Source organism: Puntigrus tetrazona, chromosome 15 (genome assembly GCF_018831695.1).
Source record: "Puntigrus tetrazona isolate hp1 chromosome 15, ASM1883169v1, whole genome shotgun sequence".
NCBI classification, from domain to species: Eukaryota; Metazoa; Chordata; class Actinopteri; order Cypriniformes; family Cyprinidae; genus Puntigrus; species Puntigrus tetrazona.
This window is the reverse complement of record NC_056713.1, coordinates 201,131-214,318: the sequence shown is the minus strand read 5'-3', so window position 1 is coordinate 214,318 and position 13,188 is coordinate 201,131. Positions and strand designations below refer to the sequence as shown.

General features: G+C 37.8%; 1 pseudogene; it reads right to left on the bottom strand.

Moving 5' to 3' along the window:
- The window catches only part of LOC122359284, a 79,915-nt pseudogene extending 68,902 nt beyond the window's left edge, over nucleotides 1–11,013 (bottom strand).
- Nucleotides 11,014–13,188: the final 2,175 nt, after the last annotated feature.

The window sequence follows — 13,188 nt, the reverse complement described above, 5'->3', positions numbered from 1 at the left end:
ATCTCATATTTGACTATGGAATCTTTATAAAGAAACTTATCTGAAGACAGAAAGGCTAAAGTGAAGATACCAGTGACCACATTGGCAAATTGAAGCGAGACAAGATTAAAGAAGCGAGACACATGGTTAAAGTAGGTATTTGGAGGGTTTACATTTATTACAACGAAAGGTTGTTAAGGGATACCTACTTCATTTATTGAAGAGTTTGTTCTTGACTGAAGAAAATGTGTCTTTTTATAGCTTGCCTTTAAGGTTACTCACTTGCTTACTTTCTTTGAGCACACATGGATTTTAAGCCCTTAAAAATCACAAGTAGGTGTCAAATCAATTTGCAGACAAACCAGTGAGACCTTGGAGAGCACTCTTGAGTGTTAAGTTTCCCCAGTCATGAGTGCCTCATCTTTTCACCAAAACTCCCAGTGGAGCTTTTCTATGTGCCTTCCTCTGGTCTCACTTCAAGTTCAGACTGTTGACTATAAATGAGAGGCAGTGAAATGCACATCATCAGCAAGTTAGTAGATCAAAAAGTCTTAAGCCATTTTTCACTTTCACACTGAAGCTTAGAGGAATCTGTCAGACTCAGGAGTGAATAATATCTCTACACTAGTAAGAGTGCGTATAAAGTCTGGCCACAGAGAATGTCTTGATAAAATAGCTTCGTTCTGGCAGCTTGCCAATTTACAGGGCAGTTTCTGTCCACCGTGATTCAACGCTAATTGCAACGAAAGCTCCCCTGGGGTGACCTGGTGCTAAGTGTCATGCTCAAGGGTACCATGGTGACCGAACAGGACTATGACCTAACTTCCCAGTTGCAAAGTCTTATATTGCAGTTAAATTAAAGCAAGTTTCCTCATTTTAATTTAGGCTACCACAAGCCGAAACTTTGCAGCGACACAAAACCACAAGCTACACAAGTCCTATAAACACTACCAGTCCTTTCAACCCTATAACATTGATCTCTTGACAATCAAACACTGTGAATGGAAAAAAAAGACATTTGACTGGAGGTTAAAGTGAAAGTGCATTAAGCTGATTGTAATAATGAATAAAGAAAGAGTCAGAAAACAAAAGACAGAGGCTTCAAAGTCAACCGACAGTTAGAGTGAGTGTCTTGTGGCTATGACTTAGGTTGCATGTGGGTGTTACAATGAGGGCCCAGCACGCTTAGAAATGAACACAGAGGAAGCTGATGACCTTCAGATGCCGAGGACATAATGACCTTCTTAATGAGCATGCCACCACTGAGAAAATGGCACACCACTCCCAATTCTGCGATCTCACTCCTTTCAAGGAAGCGGTTCTTGCAAACTCCACAGAAAAAAGAATAGGGGGAAAATGGCAAAACTATGCAGCAAGTCAAAAACATCTGTCAGGAGGTTTAATTGGGTTCATTAGACAACACAGCTAGAGTTTCCAATTACAGGCCTACATAATTAATTGCACTTGAAATTAAATATATTTTCTCATCAGCTTTTAATTAAACGTGACCCCTTGTTGTTGATTGAATCCCAGATTCTCAGGGTGAGCTACAGTTTCATGCGTGTTTACCTGAGGTGCTCAGGGAGATGAGCTTGATTTTGGAAGAGGGTTAGAATGGGGTGGGGTGTCTGTAATTACATGAAGTGATTAAGATACATCGGCTTGGTAGGCTTCGCAGGGCTCCTAACAAGGTCAAAGCTTAACTAGCCTTCTAGCTAACTCAGAGAATAACTTAATTAAGCACAGTGCTTAGGCATTTAATGTAGACTACAGTATGTAGTTTTGTTTCTAAGGTGAGAGCTTCTGCCTACTGAGCAGACACCACTTAGAAAGTCTTCAAGACAGAAAGCAGATGCTTCATAGGCTATGATTCTGCATGAAAAACAAATGAGCATCTTGCAGGAAGCCCACAGGAGGCATGACTCACAACTGATTACTGCAATAAGTTATTAGGGGAAGAATACATTGCATACTCTACATAATTATTACAGTAGAATCTCTCGGTGCATTCTGTATAGTTGAGCATGGTGATGTACCTTTAGCAGTTTAAAGCATGAGGTAGCTACCAACTATTTTGGAACAAGGTCCTCTAAACTGGAGGACATCTACATGATACATTAAACCTCACCATGTTTTTCAACACATAGGTCTAAAAATACAGCAAGCTGCCACATTATACACTAACTTTATGTCTCTATGTCTAAGGTAGCATCCTAATAATAACTAAAAGTGATTTAAAACATTTTGCATAGAAGCCATTAAAGGAATAGTTCACCTTCAGTTGTTGGTCAAAAAAGATCAAAAAAGCTGAAGGTGAACTATAGCATTTAAAGTCAGTTACATGCACACCATACCAAATAGTGCACCTCACCTTTACAAAGTCCACAAGACTACCTTAAGATAGAGTTTTAAACAAAGCTGAGCATTTTTAGCCATCATACATTTAATTTAGGTACTAAATCACTGTACAGAACACAAAGTAGCAATTGTGTTTTTAGATTTTTCTTTTTATGTCAAAAAATAGATGCCATGAATGAATGGTTAGAGTTCATTTCTGAGTACTTTTACACTGTATTTTTCTCAGTGCCTAAGCTGTGAAAAGCTGTTTATCTCTAATAATGAAGACACATCTGTGCAATCTCCATTTGGGTGCACATTGTACCAAATGACTTTGCACTCATTTTTTCCCCATATTTTCAACTTCAAAAAAATATTATTTCATTCTGTGGGCTCTACATGAGATTGCACGTAACAATTTACATTCTAAGCAGACACGCATTATGCAAACCCATTTCATGCTGTCCTATAAAAGATATTGGGTTATACAAAACATTATTGTTATTATTGATTTACTCTTCAAGGTATGGACACACTTTATTTGGAACTGCTAGACTAGCTCTTATCTTCTTACATGTACTTTGGATTTTCCACTTCTTTCATGGGATTTTATGAAACGTAACAGAATTACTAGCAGATACCACATTCATTAGATACCACATGTTCACAGTAATATGGTACAAAACTAATACAGCTGAAATAAATCACAGACAGTTAATAATTCTATGTAAGTCACTGTTTAACCCCATAAATGTAAACCACACAGGAAAAATTAAATCACAACCAGCATGAACTGTTGCTATGGCTCAATCATATCTCACTTTATCTGGTGTCTATTATTGATTTGGTTCACTGACCAAGCTGAATACAGTTGTGGGACACTGAATTTCCTAACAATGTGAGAAATCAATAATGTTAACTGTAATCTGCAGGAGCAGAGATTTTTCAAATGATTGAAAAGTGAATCGAATATAGCATCTTTTATGTGTCGCTACTCTGCCACAATGTGCAAACTGATCAAATTTAGCAATAATATTGACCTCTTTCAGGCATGTACTGATAAATATTACTTCAGCCTTTACAATGATCTTTGGTATGAGAGCAGAACGTTTAACATGTATAAATAACCCTATTTAACCAATCGAAGGTGGTTGTTGATTATGAAGTTGGTTTACACTTGTCAGGCCAGTCTTGTTTTAGAAGAGTTTTGGTCTTCTTTCAGATCAGCTAAACAATACTAAATCAACTAAGAGCTGGAACCTTTTATGCATTTCTTTAAAAACCAAAATACAAACACAGATGTCAGTTCTGATGTCAGTCACACCTCTGATGCAATTTTAAGGGTGAGTGAAAACACAGAGGAGTAACTTACCAATAAAGTAAGCCAACAGGAACACCTACAGGTGACAGAGATGAGGATGGCACTGAGGGCAGCACATTTCCAGTTGCAGTGCTTATAGGGTTTCTTCAGGCTAAAGGCAGGTCGTGAGAAGGTGTCCCGCGGCAGGGGCCGGAGGGGAGAGTAGACAGTGCTGGACGTCAAAGGGCAGCCAGGTGAAGTTGTGCAGTACAAGGGGGAAGTCCCGCCAGGCTTGAACAGAAAATGTCTGCAGAGACATAGAAAACACTGTTGCTTATGTTCACAAAATGGGATATTAGAAAGCACTGTGTGGTAAGTGTTTTCTCATCATGGTAAACAGTATCTGTAGAGTGTGTAGGCTTGATTCCGCCGCGACCAAAGGGTCAGCACTGCTGTCGCTAAGCACTTTTTCCAAGCTGTTGCCATAGCCACATCCGAGCGCTGGCAGCAAGACACACTTTGCCCGTGGGGTGCGTTATATCGGAATTCTGAATCAATATCAAATTTAATTTACAGCGCAAGTGACCACAGTGGATTCTTGTTAATACAAGCCCTCATAGTGACTTCTAATTCACCCTAAGGGTGCGAGTGTCAAGAAGCTGTGGGAAATTGCAGGATGTACATTATCAAAACAGCTTATTCACTGTGGATAGCGTAATCTATGGAGACATTGAAAGCACTGTCAAGCTGTACTGACCAGACGAGGGGAAACTCAAACCATGTTAGGGCTAATGAGGTACAAGAAAACAGACTTGCAAAAACTTTTAAGTCTAGTGCACACTACAAGACAGATGCTTATCATGATGGCAAATTGCTATGTGGCAAAATTTGTACCAGGTTTTTTATTCAAATAAAAATGATCTTGCAGATTTCCCATTTCTGTCGGAGTCTTTTTTCCTGATTCTAACCCCTAACTGTTTCCAATATCACCTTCTCCTTACCCAATGAAATGCTTTATAGAATAACTTTAAAAATTTTAAAGCATTTTGCTGATTACTATCAATAAGTTTGTAACTTAAATGTCGCAAATGTGGCAGGAAAAAAATGTGTTCAATTAATATATAATTGTGTTAGCAATTACCCATTCTCATGCTTTCTTAAATCTGTATAACTTCAAGGTAGGAGGGTTCAGTCTTGTAGTGTGCACTTAATGACTTATGAATAGTTCCTTAGAGAAGAATGCTAATGCATTTAGGCGTAATTAGAAAAGTTTGTTAGTTTGTGTTCATAAATAATTACTGTTAAAAAAACAACAACATGCAATTCATACAGTAAGTGATGAAACATGTTAGATTCTGTTACAAATGTCACTATGTAATGAGAAACAAGTGTGCACTGGTACCACTATGCAGCATGGCAAAGCAGATTCCAGCAGCCGCGGTCAGATCATGCAACATACCCATCACTGTAAGCACCGTCGCCGCAAGTAGCTGTGGCCAGTATGTCCATCTCTATAAAGTTGTCTTGTAAAGTCTCTAGGAATGTCTGCTTTGCTATGTTTCTACACACAGGTGGAGAGATGGACAGATGGAACGAGAGTGAGACATGCGTGCAAGAGGGAGACAGATGTGCAAACACAAATATGCGATCACCCGGCGAAATTCTGTAAACGGACATAGTGGAGAGGCCGACAAGGACAAACAAAACCCGATTTCCAATGACAGGGTGCTGGTGTCGAACTCAGAGCCCAATTTGGAACCATTCCGATGTATTTCAACTGCAGTAAAAGCAGTGTTAAAGAGCAAAAAAACAAAAAAAGCACTCTAAACCTACTCTTTTTAAACTATTAACATCAGAGAACAGACAGCGGAAGAATCTCCACATCAAATAATATAAAAACAACTCCTCTGTCTGGCAAGACTGATGTTAAATAAGGATAGATCAAGCAAAGTAGATCTTTACTGTTATGTGTTACCAAGCTCTTTATATTGGAAACACCTATGGCGATGTGTATTTAATTAAACAACACTTTGTTACCAAACTTCTAATCTAGTTGCACAGGTGCTTATTTTTTTGTATAATAGCACAAGGGTGTCTCCCAGCTTGTGGGAAAGCAGTTTTAAATGTTAAATTGTTTGGAAAGGTACATGCAAGTAATGTCACTGTGGTTTAAATAACATAGTCAGTTATGAAAACCTCCTCTCTCCAGTGAGTCGAAATGTGGGTCGGTTCTGAAAGAAGTCCGCAGGTCTCACAGCTCGGCACCAGCACTATTTCGGTGGAAGTGGGGAAACGGAGACATCCTTATGGAACTAAAGTGCTGTGTGGGGGTTTTATCCCGTGAAACCCGGCACTCCCCACCCGAGAGTGCTCACGCTCTTTTACCACACACATGTACCTTGTGTTGTACATTGACCCATGCCCCTCTCTGCAAGCGCCCTGTTCTTCTCTGATAAACATTAGAGTATTCTGGCTCCTTTATGATTGTGGTTAGAAGAAAACAAGGCATTACTTTTCCATTCACTTCTTCACGTTCGTGTGCGTTTAAGGGGCTGACACAACACTTTTCAGAAAGAATCACACATTACACTGACAGAATTCTCAAGAGGTTACTCTATATCCTGCTTTAAGATGTGTTTTTTTTTTGCAGTTTTTAAATAATAAATGGTTTCATAAAGCAGAGGTTTATTAACATTCAGAGAGGAACTCAGTGTGCATTCAGTGAAGCATGTCTGCTGTAGCTCCGTGCCCCCCTGAGACGGCTGTTCCATAAGGGAAGACTGAGATAATGCAATGGAGAAATGAACCGCCAACATGCATTGGGCAGGCTAACACCTTCAATTCAACAAGAGAAAATGTTTGTTTTCTTTTCTACAGAGCTGTTCCAGACTGCCTGCCTGCTCGGCTGATTGTCTTTGGCCGGCTTATGTACATTTGTTGGTTTGCTCGGGCATTGGGAGGCAAATTAAAGTTTTAAACGAAGACGAGAAGGGCCTAGAGGCCGGTTTGGAGGAGTCAGAAAAGAATACATAAAAGCAGCCAATAAAAGAATGGCACTGAAAGAATGGCACTGCCCTGGCTCTTTGTCCAATGGAAGAGCTCGGTAAGCCTACATATCTAGGGACTCATCCAACCCATTCCAGTCCGCTGTACAAAAGTCGTGAGAGGAACCATTACAAAGCCATTAGCCAAAGCCTAAATGACAGGCCATCTTTCACTGCCCTTGTGGATATTGCTAATGGTTCCAATTTCATCAGAGGGATTCGGATAATTGATCGCTTCTTTTTTTTTTTTTTTTTTTTTTTTTTTTTTAGAGAGGAGGGAGCTATGGAGGGTGGAGCGTGATGTCACTGATTTACCTGGGTTTCCGCCACTCTTCTCTTGCCGCAGATCGGCTGGCGTGACCATCTGTTTCCCCTCCCATGGGAATACCTGGTCCAGATTAAAGTTTGGGAAATCCATGATGTTTAATCAGTCATTATGTTGCTAACTGTCCCTCCACTTAAATTCAAATTAACATTCATTTTCCTGTTGAGTGGACCGTTCACACCCATGCTGGTCACAAACGCATCAAGATGACAAAGAAAAGCGAGTTTTAGAGCAAGCGCCTTAGTGCTTATGCTTGTTATTAAGCAACATAAATGACAGGATATGTCTATTTTTATTTGGTTGCAAGAATATACGTGAAACAAGGGACTTGGTCAGTGGTGTGGGTTTGGCCTGCAATGTGGGTTTTTGTATCATCATTTACTACTGCTCTCTATCCAAATGAAGCAAAATGTCTAAGTTATTTAGTAATTTACCACAAAATTAATGAAAAATAAATACATTTAAAAATGTTATTACACAAATGAAGCTGAATTTGAGCATTACATGTATTGCATCACTCAAATATCTCTAGCACTTTTGACAGTTTTCTTGAGCTTCACTGTTGTACAAAACTAGGTAAGAGGCTTCACAAAATGAAAAAAATAAAAAAATAAATAAACAAATGAAATAAAAAAGTACTTTTATTCTGCAATCCCTACAGTAAAATAGCAGTTTTGAGATTTGAAACCTGTGTTATACAGATGCTCTTAGCACAAAGTCTGAAAAGCCTAAAACTTTCACAGCAGCTGAAATAAATATGAGCCATTTGGGTTGAGCAGTGCAGGAGGTTTAGGTTATTTGAGTATCAGTATGTATCATTTCTCTTCAGGCTGGTCTGACAGCCATGATTTGCCTCCGCCATGCATGAGGAGCAGCCTGTGCAACGCAAACAGACATCTGAGAGGTTCTTGACTGATCTCCTCCACACAAGTGTCTCAGATAGAAGCAAACAGAGCAAGGGCTGATGGGAGATAAATAAGGAGCTGAGTTTGTAGCAAAGCCTCCTTCAGAACCTTGAGAAAATTCGGCCCTCTGATGCATTCGGGCTTAAGGTCTTAGACTGCCGGAAAGCCCAAAAACAATGCTTTTCTCTTGTTGCATATTTAGTCATGTTTTAAATGCATTCTGGCTAGAATTTATGTAAAAAACAGAGCCGCATGAAACTTCAGCGTGACAGAGTGTAAAGCTTCATTTAATTCTCAATTCAGCTAAACATTTTTTAAGGTCATTCCTACTATCAGCACATTTTATGTCCAACCATACTGCATTTTTATTTATGAATAAATATGGTGAAAAAGCTTTTCAAATGTATATAAATTCATGCTATTAATTAATTTATAATTAATTAATTTCCTTTAAGTAATTAGAATGTTTTTAAACAACAACAAAACTTTTAATGGAAAATATTGTTTATAATATCGTCAATTAATCTTTCCAATATTGCTTTCCAACCTGTTAAGATTTTTTGACACAATTTTGGTGGGAAACCTATTAAGTATATATATATATATATATATATATATATATATATATATATATATATATATATATATATATATATATATAAATAATACTTCAAGCTGGCACCTCAAATAAGCTATCTGGCTAACTTTGGCTTTTATTTCCATCTTCTTAGGTTCCATTCACTATTTCTGTGTTTTAACTTGACGAAAGCATTTTAAATGTCTGGTATATTATTTTACAGATATACTAAAAGACGTATAAACATCAAAACGTACTGTATAACAGGAAAGACCCAATAAACTATATAGAGCTAAAAGGTTACATAAAGACTCATTAAGTATGACCAGTGTAGTTGATCTTTTAAACAGATACAAACAGCGTTAAACGCTTCATGCAGCCAGCAAATGCATGCCTTATGATGCATTATAAATGCCTAATTTAAAGTCACTCAATTCTGTTCGACTATTTCATTAGCCATTTTACTACAAGAACTTCATAGCCCAAAATGTACCTGGTCTCTAGAGGAACGTTGCTGTTGAGAAGCCAGTTGTCCTGGGCACTGCCTGAATCCTGGGCACTTGTAGGACCTCATTGGGAGCTGAGCTATCGGTGGGTGCTGGGCCTCAGGTTACTGCGCTGGGTGTAGTTGCTGCGGCTCAGAGAGCCAATGGATGCGTGATGCTGACTAGGGAGTGGGAGTGTGACAGGGGCAATGGTGGTGTCCGCAATCGAGAGTGGTTCTGGAACGAGCCCTCTGAAACCAGAGAAACAGCCTTATCAGCAACTAAATAAATACAATGACTGCAGTCTTCATTAGCATATGCTGTACAGACATTTGTCTCTAACGTATTTCTGATACTAAGTCAATTTTCATTATCCAACATTTTATTGGAAATGGTATAGCTAACTGCTTAGGCAGCAGTACCATAATTCTCCTCTAGGGGTGAATAAAAATGTTGGTAAAGGCAGAATACTGCAGGGGAATCATGCTAGCAGCTGCTTAAACAACACGGCACAAAATTATCCCCAATATCACTTTCCAACCAGTCTTCTGTTGAATCCATTCAAAAGCCTGTTGCTTAAAGGGTTAAGAATAGACAAGTACTCTCCAAAATGGCAGGGGGAGAAGAATGGTTGTATGTTTTATAATATATGTTAAATATATGTTTTTTTTCGCAAAACAGTTTGAGCCACTGATATCACATGGACTGTTTTAGCAATATATTTACTACATTTTCGGATCTGGACAATTTAATTTGTGTTGGAAGTTGATGGGGTGAACTAACTTCCTTTAATGACACCATCATCCAGGAAGTCTGGTATACTGTTTTACAGAAATACTTTTATATATTAAATTACACTAAGAAAAGTCTGTATAAATACAGCTTAATGTATTGTGTTAATACGTCTGACACATCTTCAAAGGCATTTGTTGCCAAAAAGCCCCATGCATATTTCAAATTGGCTGAACAAGTAATCTACATAGTGTGAATTAGATACTGAGGCAAGGGACATGCAACACAGACAGCAATTTGCAGTTCTTTTATTTGTACATAATTCTAACAAATATGTTAACGGTCATGGTATAGCTAATTTCTTTGGACAAATGCATCTGTTAAAAGCAAAAATGGTCAATTCTGCACAATGCCAAACTTATGTGGTTAATGTGGAAAATATTAAAGTAGATAAATGTAATTATGTCCTCAGCTGACAAAATTATGTAGCTGTTATTATGTAACTGCAACATGGCAAACGGAAAAATGAAAAATGCATATACATCTTTACGAGTGCCAGTTCGTAACATGATAGTTTTTGTGCTGATAAGTGTTTTTTTGTAATAATGATTTATTTATTATTATATTTCTATGGCAGACATGCAGTAGCTTAACCAAATTTATGTCATCATATGCCCAAACTATCGTAAAGCTATTCCAACAGCTGTGAATGATGAATACAGATTCAAAAATGAAATCAGTTCATTTGTTTTGAAAAACAAACAGATGTATTAACAATAAAATACACTCAAATTATTAATAAAACATATGATACACAGTGAAATATGAATTAAAGCATTAAAGATGTTTCATGCTCAGCATCATTATAAACATGTTATGCTAGCGTAACCTTTGCTAGAAGACATTTCAGATAATTGGGAAAAAGTACCATAATCACCGATGTATAATATTAACAAAGTACTTAGAATTAGACTGTAGATAATGTTACTTAACCAATCTGAGGCAGTTGTTAAACTTTTTGGCATAACTGAAAAACAAAGAGAAATGTCAGGACGTCTCTCCTCTCCAGCAGCTGCTGCTGTTCCCGGTTGTCATGGTAACTCCCAGACACCAGTAGGCTAACCGTTACTACTTTAAAAGCAATGCTATGTTAGGTTTTAGCATCTTTCAGAGTTCAAACCTATTTTTATTTATTTATGCAAGTTTCACAACTCAGAAAAATAATATTTTTTCTTTCTTTTCGAATTATTGTGCACGCGGTGGGGCGTAACCCACGACTTTGTGAGTTGGTAACTGGACGGTAATGCAATTACGTGCATACAGCGCCATGTTTCCATTGACAGTAAGTCATGGGGAAATTACTAATATATTACCAATAGATTACATTATCTGGGACATTTTGGTTATTACGATGTACTGATGACGTGAGTTGGTAATAGAATGGATAATGAAATTGCATGCAACAATTGTGGTTACATTAAGTAAGTTATGAAATTACCAAAATGAACCATACTTTATGTTGTGTGTTAACTGGGTCTCTGCTATTAGAATTAAAGAGAGAACGCCATAAGTATAGCTAGTCAAATAAAGGTTAAGATGAGATGTCTTAAAAGAGACACACCTAGCATACTACTTACTATTCTGTGTCACATCCAAATAGTGCTTTGGCTTCTACTAACAGCTGGAATCTCACAAACACTCATCAGGCAAAATACGCTGTTGACAATCTGTCATTATCAAGTAGACTGAATTACCCTCGTCAACCTGTTTGAAATTCACGCCATGATCAACTGCAGTTTGTGCGGATGGACCCGACAAGACAGCTTCAGCCTCCGACAAAGCGTTTGTCTCCTAAAGCCACTTTGCGTCATGGAAGATGGGGGCTATCAGACACGAGAGATTGTGAGCATCAGATTGTGGCAATCCAGACGCAGATAAAGACCCTTGTGTCCTTGTGCGCTCCGAAGCCATTCATTTCCATATCTGCTAAACCATTCATCAATCAATAAACTAGCGCCTCATTGCGCTAAGAACCCTTACATTTAACAAGAACAAAGCAGTTTCATTTTTACACCTGTAAACTAACACTCAACTGCCTCTTTACCGACAGCGCAGGCTGTTGCTAAAGGTGCAGCTAATTCGTTTTATTTACATTTATAAACAACTTTACCTTCAGTCACTACAGCTAACATGCTAAATGTGTTTTATTTACAATTATGAGCAATTTTCATTAGTTAAGAACATATCGCATATATGCATTATAGTTGTTAAGATTTATGAACAACTTTGATTCATGTAGAGCTAACATGCAACTTTCGTTAAAGGTATGGCTAATGCGCTAAAGCTGTTTTAACATTAGCAACTTGAATTTGTTAAAGCCATGCCTTATTTGCTAAATATGTTCTATTTACATTTTTAGCCGACTTTCATTTGATTAAACTATAGTCAATTTGATAAATATGGTTTATTTACATGATTTTTTTTTTTAAATGTTCACCAAAATGCAGATAGTCCAAAACACACTCATGAGGACAATTCTATAAACTTGATATTAGAAAATAATGCTACAAAAGTAGTGTCTGCCAAATATGCAAATATACTATAAGCAACAGGCATTTAGTGGCTAACTAAAAGATATTAAACAAATAAATAGTCCATGCATACACTATTGTAAAGTCATAGTCTTTACAAACAAAAAAAACAAAGACAAGTATTATGCATTATAATGAGGACATCCTTTACAGCAGAATATCTGCAGTCCGACAGTAACTGTCTTTTGTTGTAAGTGCTGATAGCTGTAGCTGCAATGCTTTTAAAGTAAATAAAGACGGAGACAGAACTTCTTAGAAGCTGTCAGCACAATCTGGAGAAGTTTTATCTGTAAATTCATTTTTATAAATTGCACTTCCAACACAAATATCTATAATATTATATAAAGTCAATCATCAGGTTCTGGAAAACTAGTTGTATGCGCATCTTTAATCTACACCAATAGGTCTTGCAGATACAGCTTTTTATGGTTGCTTGACTAAACTTGACTTTCTGTAATCACTAGCTTTTCTAGCTTCAGAAAGTGAAACATGGCCAGAAATGTATGGCATTGAGCTTCAAAATAATACAAACCCTGATTCATTCCTTTTACTTTTGAATACTGCAGGAAAGTTGCATGCTTCAGTCTTACCGCAGTTTCACACGCCAGCGACACAGTATGTTCTCCGTTGGAGGCATGTCACGGGGTGAAAGAATGCTAGTTCTCACATCTCTCATATGATTAAATGAGTGCTTTGCACCCATGTGGTACGAGTGCAATGATTTCTACTAAAGATCATTATGGGATGTGCGCACTGACAGGGACCTCTGCATTTTTTTTTATTCCCTTTCATTTTTGGGCACAGGGCGTATCACTTGTCAGAGCCAGTGACAGATGGGCCCGTAAAAATCTGCTGCAATTCCCACAATCCTGCGCTACCAATTACTCAGAGCTCTGCTGCGTGCCCTGAGCTG